This window comes from Ochlerotatus camptorhynchus, unplaced genomic scaffold, assembly GCF_037179485.1.
Source record: "Ochlerotatus camptorhynchus isolate MF236.1 unplaced genomic scaffold, CSIRO-AGI_Acam_v1.1 ptg000550l, whole genome shotgun sequence".
NCBI classification, from domain to species: Eukaryota; Metazoa; Arthropoda; class Insecta; order Diptera; family Culicidae; genus Ochlerotatus; species Ochlerotatus camptorhynchus.
The window spans coordinates 4,600,288-4,613,194 of NW_027041033.1; the positions used below are offsets into that span (position 1 = coordinate 4,600,288).

Genomic DNA, 12,907 nt, shown 5'->3' on the forward strand with positions numbered 1-12,907 from the left:
ATTGCGCCTTCTGTCGACAAACCATGAAAACCATAAAAAACAAGTGCAATCAATCTTTTTCAATGCAAAATTCTCATTCTTTGAAATCAGCCCAGTGGTCCAAAAGTTCAAATTAAAAAAAAAAATCATTTTTGAAAAAAAAAAATCGATTTCTTGTTCTACCCTAACAGGGAAATGGTCACCCTAATGACAAAATAATAAAAAACGGGTCTTATATTTTGCGATAAGAAACAAAACTAGAAATTTTTACGAAATTCTCACAACCACTACACTGGAGTCGCTTTTTACGCGGGTGATACGTCCCGCGCAAAAAACAACCGCGTAAAAAAAAACCGCGTAAATTCCGGAATCCGCGTAAAAAAAAAACCGCGTAAATTCCGAAATCCGCGTAAAAAAAACCGCGTAAAAAAAGACCGTGTAAGAAAAAACCGCGTAAAAAGCGATATACCGCGTAAATTCTGAAATCCGCGTAAAAAAAAAAACCAAAATCCGCGTAAAAAGAAACCGCGTAAATTCCGGAATCCGCGTAAAAAAAAACCGCGTAAATTCCGAAATCCGCGTGAAAAAAAACCGCGTAAAAAAAACCGTGTAAAAAAAAACCGCGTAAAAAGCGACTCCAGTGTATATCGTTTTGCTATGGAATGGCTGAATAACAATTATAATTCTTAACACCTTCAAGAACTGGTATTCAAAAGTTCGAAGAGATTATTGTTTGTGTTTTAAAAGCTGCTGATTGTATCAAAATTTATTTATTTTAAGAAATTATTCGTGCTGTTAAACATCCCAAGAATTCTTTTTGAATTTAAAAGGGTTCTGTAGACCATGATTTAAGCTTGTAGACTGCTATATAATCTCTATAAAGCTTGTAATGTTACTTGGGATGAGCAGTCCTTTTAAGATCTACTATTTTTTTTAAAGTTTGGTTAATTAGGATTAGAAAGTTATTATAAATAAAACAAATATAATAATTTTAGTAAATGTGTCCATTTTTTAAATATGAGTAGTTTTTTTTTTCTAATTCAATAGTCCTAGTTATTTTTGATCTTGTGGATGAAACAAATTGTCAATTTTTTTTAAGGCGGAAAGACGAAGTATCTCTTCTTCGCTTGACTATTTATTAGCATGAGCATGATTGACCGCCCACGGTTGCTACTCTGTTATTGTCAGATCAGCTGTAATTACACAAAGAACCAATAGACGATGCTTGAGACTAGCACTCATCCTCAATTTGTAAAAACTGGTGATCTCAAACTAGGCAATACAAGCGCACCTCTGCACTTCCACGAAGAATCATTGGGATGTTGGATAAGAGGGTTGGACTTGCAGCAGGATTCGTGTTGGTAAACGATAAGCTGAATTGATGTCCTAACGATCATATAACGCGAAGGAGCTTGGGATTGAACCCACGGTCTTCTGCTCAGTAAGCAAAAACGTTTGCCATTAGGCAAATGAGCTCCATAACAAATAAAGTAATTGATGAATCTTGATTGTGGTTGGGCCTGAGATTAGAATTATGATGTTCTGCTCAGTGAGCAAAAACGGTCGCTCTAAGGCCACCGAGTCCCTCATATCACATCAGACCGGCACCGACGACGACAAGTTGCACAAAATACACGATAAACAAGCGATTTTACCATAAATCTTTTTAATATGAAAGAATCTGGAACCGTGTTTTTCTGCTGAGCAAGCAAGCCACTGCAACCGACGATCTTTCAAATTCGAAAACTAAAAGCTACGAAAAAGCACTTCATGAAAATCTCATCCAGTCTAGGAGTACCTATGCCTTATTCGCTCGACTAGTTATTAGTATGTAAAGTCTAGAAATTCGCCTGAGTTTTGGTTCTAACTTGAAGCAAAGATTATTATTTCGCATAATTTTTTACTTTAAAGAATGCAAAACAGTATCCCCCCGTTAGTCCGCCAAATTTGTGGTTGGATTCGCGGAGTGGATCCGATTATGCGACTGTCAAATCCATTTCAGCCTTTTCCCCTAGGTAATCAGCCTTTTTACTGTAGTTATAACAAAAACAAAATGTAACATTTAAAAAAAAAACCTTCAAATTGACGTTCTAAGATCACGAATAACTTTTTTGGTTGTGGAGTAATCTCTTCTGAAAGTTGAAATTTTTAAAAATCTCGAAAATCCAGGGTTGTAGCCCAGAAGGATCTAGGCACTTTAGAGCAAAATAAAAAAAAGCATTTGTTCAGAATTCCAAAATAAGCGTTTTGGCCAAGTTTGGCTCAAATCGGTGACATCGATCACAACTTTTTTAAATTCTGTACCCACTTGAGCTGGCATGATAATTATGTCCAGACAATTCGGAGGTGAATTGCATGGGAATTGAGGAATTACACATAATAGAAGCGATCAGTGATTTCTTAGAAAAAGTTTCATGAATTTTTTAGAGTGTACTGCAGATTATTTCTGAACTGTTATAAATAAAATTTTCAAGGATCTCCCAAAGAAAATCTCAAATTTATGTTACATAGATGCATTCTGAAATGAACTCTTCGAATGGAAATGATTATTAATAGAAATGCTTGAGCACAATCAAATAAAATCCTGTAAAAATTTATGTTAATTTGCATAAATTTAAATATTTATCACACAACCGGGAAAATTTCCCAAACTCCGGGAAAAAAATACGGGAAATTGCTAATTGGGATTCGCTGTTCGCCATATGACTTTGTAATCCACCATCTAAACGGTGATCCTTCCTCGCTGATGACGTCATCGAATTATTGACGCGCCTAGTCCCCGTTCAGTACACCCTATCTATCGACACATCAACTCATGAACCGTGGACCAACAGTTTTACTTTTTTAAGGAAGGCGTGATCAGAGATTTTTTGCCTCAGAAAATCCCGGCAGCCCCGACTGGGATTGAACCCAGGCCCTTTGGGGTGAGAGACAATCACGCTTACCACTAAACCACCGGCGCCGCTACAGTACAACGATTTATTGAAAAATATTGAATCGGTCTTGAACCAAATTTGCCGAATTCCAGCAGTCATTTGAATAATTACCCATAACGAACAGTTATGCAAAGTTTCATGGAAATCGGAGAAGGTCGAGTATGATAGATTCGTCAGTTGGCAATTAAACATTATTTGAAATGGCAATTGAATAAATGGCTTATTAGGCTGAACATGTTTAATCCTGGTCTACTGTAGATGTTTCATCCGGCGGTTTGTCGAATCAATTCAATTGTCCCATCCGGTCACTAGTCCCAACACGGTCCAAGTTGGTCTTGAAAGTTTTCTCAACAGCCTTGGAAGACATCCAGAAGAACGAAAGACCAGTGAATGTGACTATCGGTAAAACAAACAAAGTTACAACACATGGATATCGCCGGAAAACCTATCTTCGATTCCAATTTGTTCCAATCCCGTTGCTTCACATTGTAGAAGTTGTGACTTTGTAATCCATCATTAAAACGGTGACGTCATCGCACATTTTTCCGAACGCGCGCCTAGTCCCGGTTCGGTATAAATTAGGAACGTCAAAAGATTCCGTTTCTATCAACAAGCCACCGCCAATTCGGCTGCAAGGAACACCCAGCGAATTTTCGATTAGTCATCACCCTCGTTAGACTGTTGTATATTGCACAAATTCACTCACTCGCACGGATGTATGTGCCGACAACCAGCCAGTAGTGTATTTGCGCGTGTCCTCTTCTCGGTTGGGTCTCATGAACGTGCTGCACATGTGTTATGTTATCTGCTATATAGTTCTGGTTGAATTGAATTCGGACGGAGATGGAGCGCGAGCACCGCCGGCCGGCCGTTGGAAGCATGCGAACCATCATCGGAGAATTGATTCAAATCGGTTGTTTCGAGCGGACAGGAAACGATACCCGTTAACGCGAGTTTGTTCTACACAAGTGAAGCGATGATGTGCCCATATTTAAACGATTTTTCCGCGAAACAACTTGGTAGTGGTGATGATTCTCTGTGAATCTTCAACCTCATTCTGCGACGATCTAGTCTCAAGAAGTTGTATCACGAGATGCAAATGGAAGCGCCTTCCTTGTCGCACGCACGTACCTCGTCGTCGGACAGCAGGACGGCGAAACGGTGCCCCAATCAAATCGTCCAATGTTTGTAAATACATACATCTGGTTGTTTATGTGTGCGCGAAAATTTCTTGCGAAAATTGCTTCCCTTAGTAGAGCAGCATAGAGCACCAGCGCCCGACCGTATGGGATCGGCAGGAACGAATTCTCGCCACTCGCTTAGTTGCCGTTCGAGATTTGAACCGTGCGTCGCGAGATTGTTCGATCATCCACACACGTTCCACGGAAGAAAGTTCTGAAGGCCTATCTTGTGCGCGGGGAAAATGGATTCCTACGAATCGGCCGATTCGGTGACGTAATCAACTCTGGCCGGACTTAATTGGGCAGTGGAAAGGTGAAATCGTTCGATTGGATTGCTGCGAAAAGGATTACCGCAGGTTGATTGTGCTGACGGTGTTTGCTGAGCGGTGAAAATGGCAGTGGCGGATATTTTTAGATTGGAGCGAAGAAATTATTATAACGCACCCACACAGGTCGCGCGAACCGAGGCAAAGGCAAGGCACAATCCGAGTCTGCCGGTCGTCATCGTCAAAGCAAATCTTTGTGTTCTCAATTTGTGAAAGTGCCAGTGCAACTGTGCGTGTGGTGCACAGTGAGTTCAAGTGTCATGGAAAATGTCCGGGAATTCACTTGGAAGCACGAGAATGGACAAGGAACAAAATGGACAATGGATTGTAACTTCGACATTTTTGCACAAAATGAGTTAAATATGAACTGTTGTTGTTCATTCGATAGTAAGATAATCAGGACAACATGAAGACAGTAGCAGACTTTCCGACAAGCACACAAAAAATCATACTATTTTTTTCTTCGACCACCTTCACTTTTTGTTCACAATTACAGTAGCGCTCAAAAGTAATTTCACAAATGTTTCATTTCTGCTCAGATTTTTTTTTATGTGGGGCTATTATAGTAATAGTTTTTGACATATTTGATTGGTTGGTTTCTGTATTTAAGAGACTTTCAGCCTTTGGCTGGTTCGTCTCTGGAAGTTTGACATCTTAGGATGAAAAATACATCAGAATTATAGGGTTAGTGTCCCTAATATCGGCCTAAGTGTCGCCAATATTGGACCCATGTATAAATTTCGAAGGAAAGCATTTTTGCCAATTTTTTACTAGTAACCAAAAATATCCATTTTCTTTCTCCAGAGACAGGTTGTTCTAAGAAAAAACTAAAGACAGAAAATTTTTATCGATGGGCCCACTCTTTAGATCCATAGGGTAACATTAGAGTCGTTTCTCTGTATATTTTTCCTTTGCTTTATTTGCTGCACATTGTGCCGACATTATATTCGACACAGCCTGGGCACATCCATCGGCATACCTTCGGCACAATCTCGTAGGCATTGAATTGTTGTAAATAAAATGGGAGCACTGCTGGACAACTGTCATTGAAGTTGTTCACAACATTACGTGCTGATTGACTGTATATTCAGGATCACCTCTAATTTAATATACCAGAGGAACTCAGACCAGCAGTTCACTTACAGATCTAAATACGAAATGTAGGTTCTAGAGCAGTCTTGTAAGCGGTCACGGTAGTCGACACATTTTCTGTGATAATTGACTGCCTTTACCTCCGACACTTGCAAAACAAGCTATCATAGTACAGTACCAAACTAAAATGTCATATGACAGGCTCTGTCATACGACACTGTCGCCGAAGACCGTCACCAATGTATGTATTTTTGTTTTTCTAATAATAAGAGCTGCTGATGTTGTGCTTGTGTGAATTCTAAAAATAGCAAACAATGATGTCCTAGTTATAATATTTCTGATCAGAAATGGTTTGATTTACACCAAATTGAGGAATTACAACGAAATCACACATGTTAAATGATAGCTATTTTGATAATTTTCTTTTAGCTCGAATGTTATTCTACCGCTCGTGTTGTGTGAGAGAGACGACGGTAGAGCATGAGTGTTCGAATACAAACAGACTGTCGCGCACGACAACGAAGCGAGTCTAGTAAAAAACGTCAACTGTTTCAACCCCTGTTCTAGAGTGAGAGAAAGAGGCAGTTTGATTAGTATCTTTAATTCAAATAATGCTGCAACTCACACAAAACAAACTACAGAAGTCTATTCATCATCCTCTATAGTCGGTCTCCAACAATGTTCCCCACCGTTTTCAACTCTTTCCGATCGCTGATAGACCGTTGCTTTCACTTCACCAAAGGCTAGGTTCCCGGTCTGCCTTTGAGGGCATTATAAAACCCTAAAACACAGGACTTTTATTATCCTATAAACACAAAAAACCAAAATTTCGCACACCCGCCACTTCCCGCGTCATCCTCAATCCGATTTATCCTTGCGATTTCAAATCAAAACATTCAAGGTGTCAGAAATACCGGGTTGCTGGGATGGGTATTTTACAAACAATCGCAGCTTGCTCTATGACCGGCACAATCAACACACCTGCGGCACACTGACAAAAAAGATGACCCAAGATTGGTGTGCGGAGTGACCTACCCCTTGGTTAAGGCCTAATTTCTGATGAATCCCTTTTTCGCTCCGAAAAATTAAGAGTACAAATCTCAACTAAAACAATAATAATATGAAAATGAATCCCAATGTATGCTGCAGTGCTACGAAAACGAAGTTGCATTTGCACAGCGTAAAGTTGATGTAGTTTTCGATATTTGAACTCTGGAAGTCCGTCATCATATCGTCCATCAAGTATATCCTTAAATTGTAACAACGTACATCTGCGAAAAGTGAACAACTATGAAATTTTCGGTCTAATGACCCATTCCGGTCTAATGACCCAGTAAACCGGTGTTCGGAACTTCCGAGAAACGCAGGAACTATTCTCAAATTTAAAAAAAAATCCATCTTGAAAAGATCACTTGCAGAGATATTCCAACTATTCGTTTAAAATAAAGCATTTGTGAAAATTTGAAGTCATTCCCAAAAACCTTATCTTCTTCCTTTTTTTTTCATAACAAACAGTCTCTGCAACTTGCTCGGGCCGGTCGAAGGAAACGACCAAATTGTTGGCAAGCTGCTTCACGAAGTAAAGCCGTGTTAATGAGATTTTTTGACGTAGGATTACGTCTTTCGGCAACATATTGGGGTGCAATTAAAAAAAAAAACAAAATCGTCCGCGTTACGAAAAGTGGTCAGGTTTTAACCTCTTTATAACTCTGTCTATAGGGGATGGATTTTAATTTTAAACAAGCCAATCGATTGGTAATTTTTCGACGAAGCTGCTAAAATGAATACTTTATAACTATTGAAAATTACACAAATGTCCTACTGTTGCAATGGTGATCAACATTATCACCGATTGCCTGCAAATAGTGGTTTCCCTTACATAGTCGCCAAATACTGATGCCAAGCACGTAATTCTACGTCAAGTCTACGGTCGAGTCTTGGATACACTCTTACTTTTTCTTTTCTTTTTTGTTATGCTATGATCAAGCTATGTCCTCAACAAAGCAGGCAAGCAATATATAATTATCCTTCAACAACTCCGATCAAGCTATATTACAGAGAGAGAGCTAATCGTGGTAGTAGTAGCAAGCGTTTTGCCTTTATCTTTGGTTCTTTATGTGTTTGGATTCGCTGCTCCTATGACAACCCATAATAAGCACTGCTCTTGCCAAATTATGACCATAACGTACGTTGCTTATTGGAGTTACTCTGTGGATGTTATGAAAATTAGTTTTGATGAAACTCGAACCAGGATAATCTAAAACAACAACAATTGTAAATTACATGGTTTTCCAAAATGCGTATAAGCCCTTTACTTAGTCCTTTGTAATTCCAATTTACAGCATTTTGACGTAGGATTACGTCTTTCGGCAACATATTGGGGTGCAATTTCAAACAACCAAAATCGACCGCATTACGAAAAGTGGTCAGGTTTTGGCCAGTTATAACTCTGTCAATAGCGCTTGGATTTTAATTCTAAACAAGCCAATCGATTGGAAATTTTTCTATGAAGCTGCTAAAATGAATACTTTATCAATTTTCAATAGGTCACTATTGCAAATTGCACAAATGTCGAACTGTTGTTGATCAAAATTATCACCGATTGCCTGCAAAAAATTGGTTTCCCTAACACAGTCGCCAAATCTTGATATCAAGCACGTAATCCTATGTCAAATCTACGGTCGTGTGTTGGATGCTACCTCTTACTTATTTAAATAATAAGCACTGAATAATGTCGGTTATTGGTTTTAATCGAAGACTACAAATCAAGAAGACTCACAACTGTTCCCTTCTCCCATACAAATGTCAAACGTCACTGATAACAGCGCCTCTGACAATCAAAGGTGGAACTTTGAAGCACAAGTGTTTGTGAGACTGCTCATTAACAGTGACTGTGTGTGTGACCTAATGTTACCTAAACGTATAATCATAACACGGTACTCGTTGTTGTTTTCGTTTTGCTCTACAAAATTTCACGGCAATTTGTATCCTAATCACAGCAAGCCGGTAGTTTTTCAACTCCAAACCGAAAAACTGGTCATGGTGGATCAAGTAGAGGATTGAAACTTGAATCGATACCTAGTGAAAGTAACTTTTACTTGTGTACGATGAACCGAAATATTGTTTACTTTGCCTGTTGAAAGCAATCAAATATAAGGAATTGGCGGCTTCCACCTCCGTTGAGTGAAATGCCGTCATTCGAAAGCTGCTGAAAATTCAAGGATTCAAAAAGAAGACAGATCCGGTACCTACATCACGATCCAACGGAAGGCGTAGCAGGATCTAATGTTGGAAAAAATAAGAATGAAAGGTTGGAGGACTACAATCCCAAACGGTATATATTTCCATTTTAGATGTTGTCAGAACATGTGATCCTCTGTATGCATTAATAATTCTTGGAATCGACCAACCCCTTCTAGAGAATGATAACAGTGTCGGATTGACCAGTGACATTCAAATGGTCAGCGAGTACTGTGCCAAGTTGCCGAGCGTCACAACTTAACTCCCCTCGTTGTGGCCAGATCAGGGCTGGCAAATGTCATTTTCAATGAAAGAACTCACGTGATATTTGCAGAGATACTTCTGTCACTATCATTCGATGAAAAACGATGATAGAGATTTTCTTCAAAATCTCATCGAATGTTTTGTCATCACAGAACGTGACAGTGTTGTGATCATCGTAATTACTAGCTCATTTAATGCTATTAAAGTTACTTGTACCGAGAAAATCTTAATAATATACTCACTCTACCGATTACATACGGTTGTTTGCTTAAATTCATCTAAATCAATTAGAAATGTTGATGTCAAAACCGCATAAGAATTATTCTCATGAGTGCTTGATCATTGAAAAATGAAGGTAATGATAGGTAGTTTCGTCTCGTGATAGTGAGACGTCCTGTTTTCTCATCGTCACATGACGGCCGTGATATTTACCAGCTCTGGGCCAGATGCCAAAGCCATGCAGAACGGGCATGCATTTTACTAATGCACCATACGAATGCCCATAAATGCATCACTAAAGGGCTTAGGAAAAGTGGAAGAAAATTCTGAGATAGCAAATTAATGATCGAGGAAGGTCCGACCATCATTGTCAATGGCATCATTGCCATAGTTTTAATTTTCAAAACAAATTTACTTACGCATCTGTTCAATTACAGCTGGATTTTAACTCGTTGTCAGAATAAAGCAAAGAAAGAAACGTTTCACTTTTTACGACAATCATAATAAAACCAATGTTTTGACAGCTAATTATTTCTACCTATGTTTTTTTTTATATCTTTATTAAGGAGACTTTCAGCCGTTGGCTTGCTACCTATGTTTGTGAATGCACTCGTGAGTTAACACACACCATCATACACAGGTTCCACTTTTGCTCAGAAGAGGCGTTGCCCTTACTGTCTCCTGATTTGTGGCAGAGTTGCCAGTCTTCTTAATTTGGAGTCTTCGCTTTAATGCTTACATTAGCCAGTGCTGGATAAAAGCTTGTGCTTCCTAAAAACTTTTTTTTTTTTAGCTGTAATAAGTATTTACAACCTTGGTTAGCACTAGCCGCTCACAATTGAAGCTAATCAAGTTTGCTTGTGAATTAGGTGGAATTTAATTGCGAAAAAATGCTAACGTATTTTTCTAAAACGAGCTTTTGACGCCTGCTTTGAGCTTGTTCTGCTCGTATAGAAGTAGTGTGTATAATTTTCTCAGTGTAGTTCGTTCTTTCACTTTTCCACGTTCTGTCCCTTTAAGACCAAATCAGTGAATCAAAAGGATCCTCCTTTAACACTTTACTTGCGAAACAATTAGAAATAAACTTAAGATTTCCATTGCTTGAAGACTGTTCGGAAAAATGCTACACTGACACAAAACCACACGTAATCTTCATAGGTGAAACCCTTAAACACCCTCTGAATATCCAATGCAGACACATTTTGAAAGAATACGACTTTGACCCACAGTGCACAGCATACTGAATCGGCGGGGTTCACTTAGGAAGCAAGCATAGGTTGGTATTGGTACAATACAATCGCGCTCGCGTGCGACGTACATACACTGCATACCACTTTCGTTATATTTTAATATTTTATTGCCACAACCGTCATCTGAAAGTCAAATCAATTGAGCCTGTTATTACACTAAACTGGCGGACCGCATTCAGAACGGAATCCATGCCTCGTTCGATGCGAATGAACTGTGCGGGGGGAGAAAAAAAAAAGTGTTTCTCTGATACAGAATTAACCCGATTGCATCAATTAGGAAGTCTCCGACTCCAACTTCTCTGCTCCGTAGACTTCCTACAACAAGAACGGTTCTTGCAACCGTTGTTGTGGGATGGAAGAATGACGCATGGTTGCACCCAGCAACGAAAGCGCTTCACTGTTCTGGGTTCTGGTTTCCATCGCGCCCCACTTTCTGGTGGAGTGAATGATGAGTCACCCATTTCCGAATTTTTCCCTCTATCGGTTTCTAATTAATTTTAGAGCATTGATCAACGCCAGGAAATTCCTTACCGTTACAAGTTTCCGGTGAGATTCCATCAATTTCCATTTTAACGAGTCCGATTGCGAGGACCTTTTCCTTCACCTTGAGCGTACTGCTCGGGCCAAGGCCTTTCCCCGCAGTCCTTGAGATGGGCCCATTTTAGCCCAAAGTAATGGACATTATAAATTCATAGCCCGCAGCACGCTATTTTCCGCTCAAGAATAACACATCTTGTGCTACGTCGTCGTCGTCGTCATCGTCGATAAACACTTGACTTCCACCAGCCGACAAAAATCCGTTGGTGCAAAACACGGAAATCTCTCGCCGAGAGAGTGGGGTTCTACTCGGCTTGGACTGCTGACCGTAAAGTGGGTGTTAATAAATTTTTAGATTTACCACCTACCGACCTGAGATGTAGAAAAAAATGAGCACTACGTGAGGTATCCCTGCATGCAGACTAACTCCGAATTAATTTGGTTGCCTCGGTTGTTTATAGGTTTTTCGCCGTTCTGATAGTTCCTCATGTGCACGTGCTGCCGAAACGACGACGAATCAATCATCAAAGTCCGATTCACGAAGCTGGCTCGTTCCAATTGTGTGTGTGTGTGGGACTGTGGATAGGAATAATTAGAATTGATTATGGCGGTGGTGTTGCAAGATCTCGTCTGGTCTGGAACCGGCTATTGCCAAACAGACTGGAATTAATATTTTTTGCTCAGCTGAATTGGAACGAAACGAATTTGGTTCGCTACAGGTTTGCTAATCTGCACTAATTAAATCACCACATTTTACTCCTAGAATATACAGGAGATTTTCCAGGTCTCATACTAGCCAAACAGCGAACGCAGTTGACCTCAATTATAAACCTCTTCGAAGCTTCCGACTTATACCTAATAAAGTGATCGTGCTGCAAATTTGTATAATACTTAAGGACGTTGAGCCTTTTGATCAAAATTCTAGAATAATTTGGAGAACATTAAACGCTTTTCCATGATAACTATAAGCAGATACGGCAGTGAATCGGATCGAAAAACACGCAAACAGATTCCCAACAAGTTCCACTACAACTCCAACGGGTTCGATCTCTATGAATCTTTGCTCCATGTTTGTCGAACGAGACTTGAAAACTCTTTTGTACCAAACGCTTGACTGACAATAAGTTTGTTTTCATGTTCGGAACAAACAATACAGGATGTCCTGGGTTGAAAAGTTCCGGGTCATGAGATGTCCATCATTCATAGTTTGTGGAAAAAAAAACAATTGTAATGCATTATTCAGACCGTTAGAAATACTTTATGAAGCTAGGTCTCTACACTGCTAAAAAAAAGTAGTGTAAATTTCCGTTACTACACACTTAGAAATACCTAATTTTACACGTGACGGAATCCATCTTTGACATAAAGGATGAGACGTAAACAAACATGTCATGTAAAATTAAGTGCTCCGAGACTGAAAAGTTCGGTACTCGACGAAATGTACGTTTGATTGAGCTGAATTGCGCGTCTATTATGACCCAATTTTATGTCAAAATTGACGCTCGTATATGTCAGTCTCAGGGCACCTAAATTTACATTATTTTTTCTAAGTGTGTATGATGCACATAAATGGAGCGTCATATATCATACAAGTATAGATTATAGATCGTGTAAATTTATGAGACATGTCATGTAATATCCCATATATCGTATGCAACTGTCCACTTTTGTTTGCAACATTTCTTGCAAGTTGCTAGTTTACGTGAAAAGGAAGTTTACATGTATGAATGTTTGCATGCATGGATGTTTACATCGCCAGTAAAATTCAGAATTTTTTGGTGTGTACTGATGAAAAGACTCAGTACTTGTAGTTTGTAGAGTTCTTACTTGGATTAGCTAGCGGAATCTTGTAAAGGGCCTACTCCTTCCGGGGAACTTTTATC

General features: G+C 39.3%; 1 protein-coding gene across 2 annotated transcripts in view; it reads left to right on the top strand.

Moving 5' to 3' along the window:
* The window catches only part of LOC135713306 (uncharacterized), a 170,906-nt gene that overhangs the window by 102,869 nt on the left and 55,130 nt on the right, over window positions 1–12,907 (top strand). Inside the window, exon 1 of one of the 2 annotated variants that reach the window (XM_065236389.1) lies at window positions 4,209–4,409. The exons of the other annotated variant lie outside the window; for it this stretch is intronic. The gene's annotated coding sequence lies outside the window, so the exon portion shown is untranslated. Of the gene's footprint in view, window positions 1–4,208; window positions 4,410–12,907 lie in introns of those variants that run through there. 2 annotated transcript variants of the gene reach the window in all.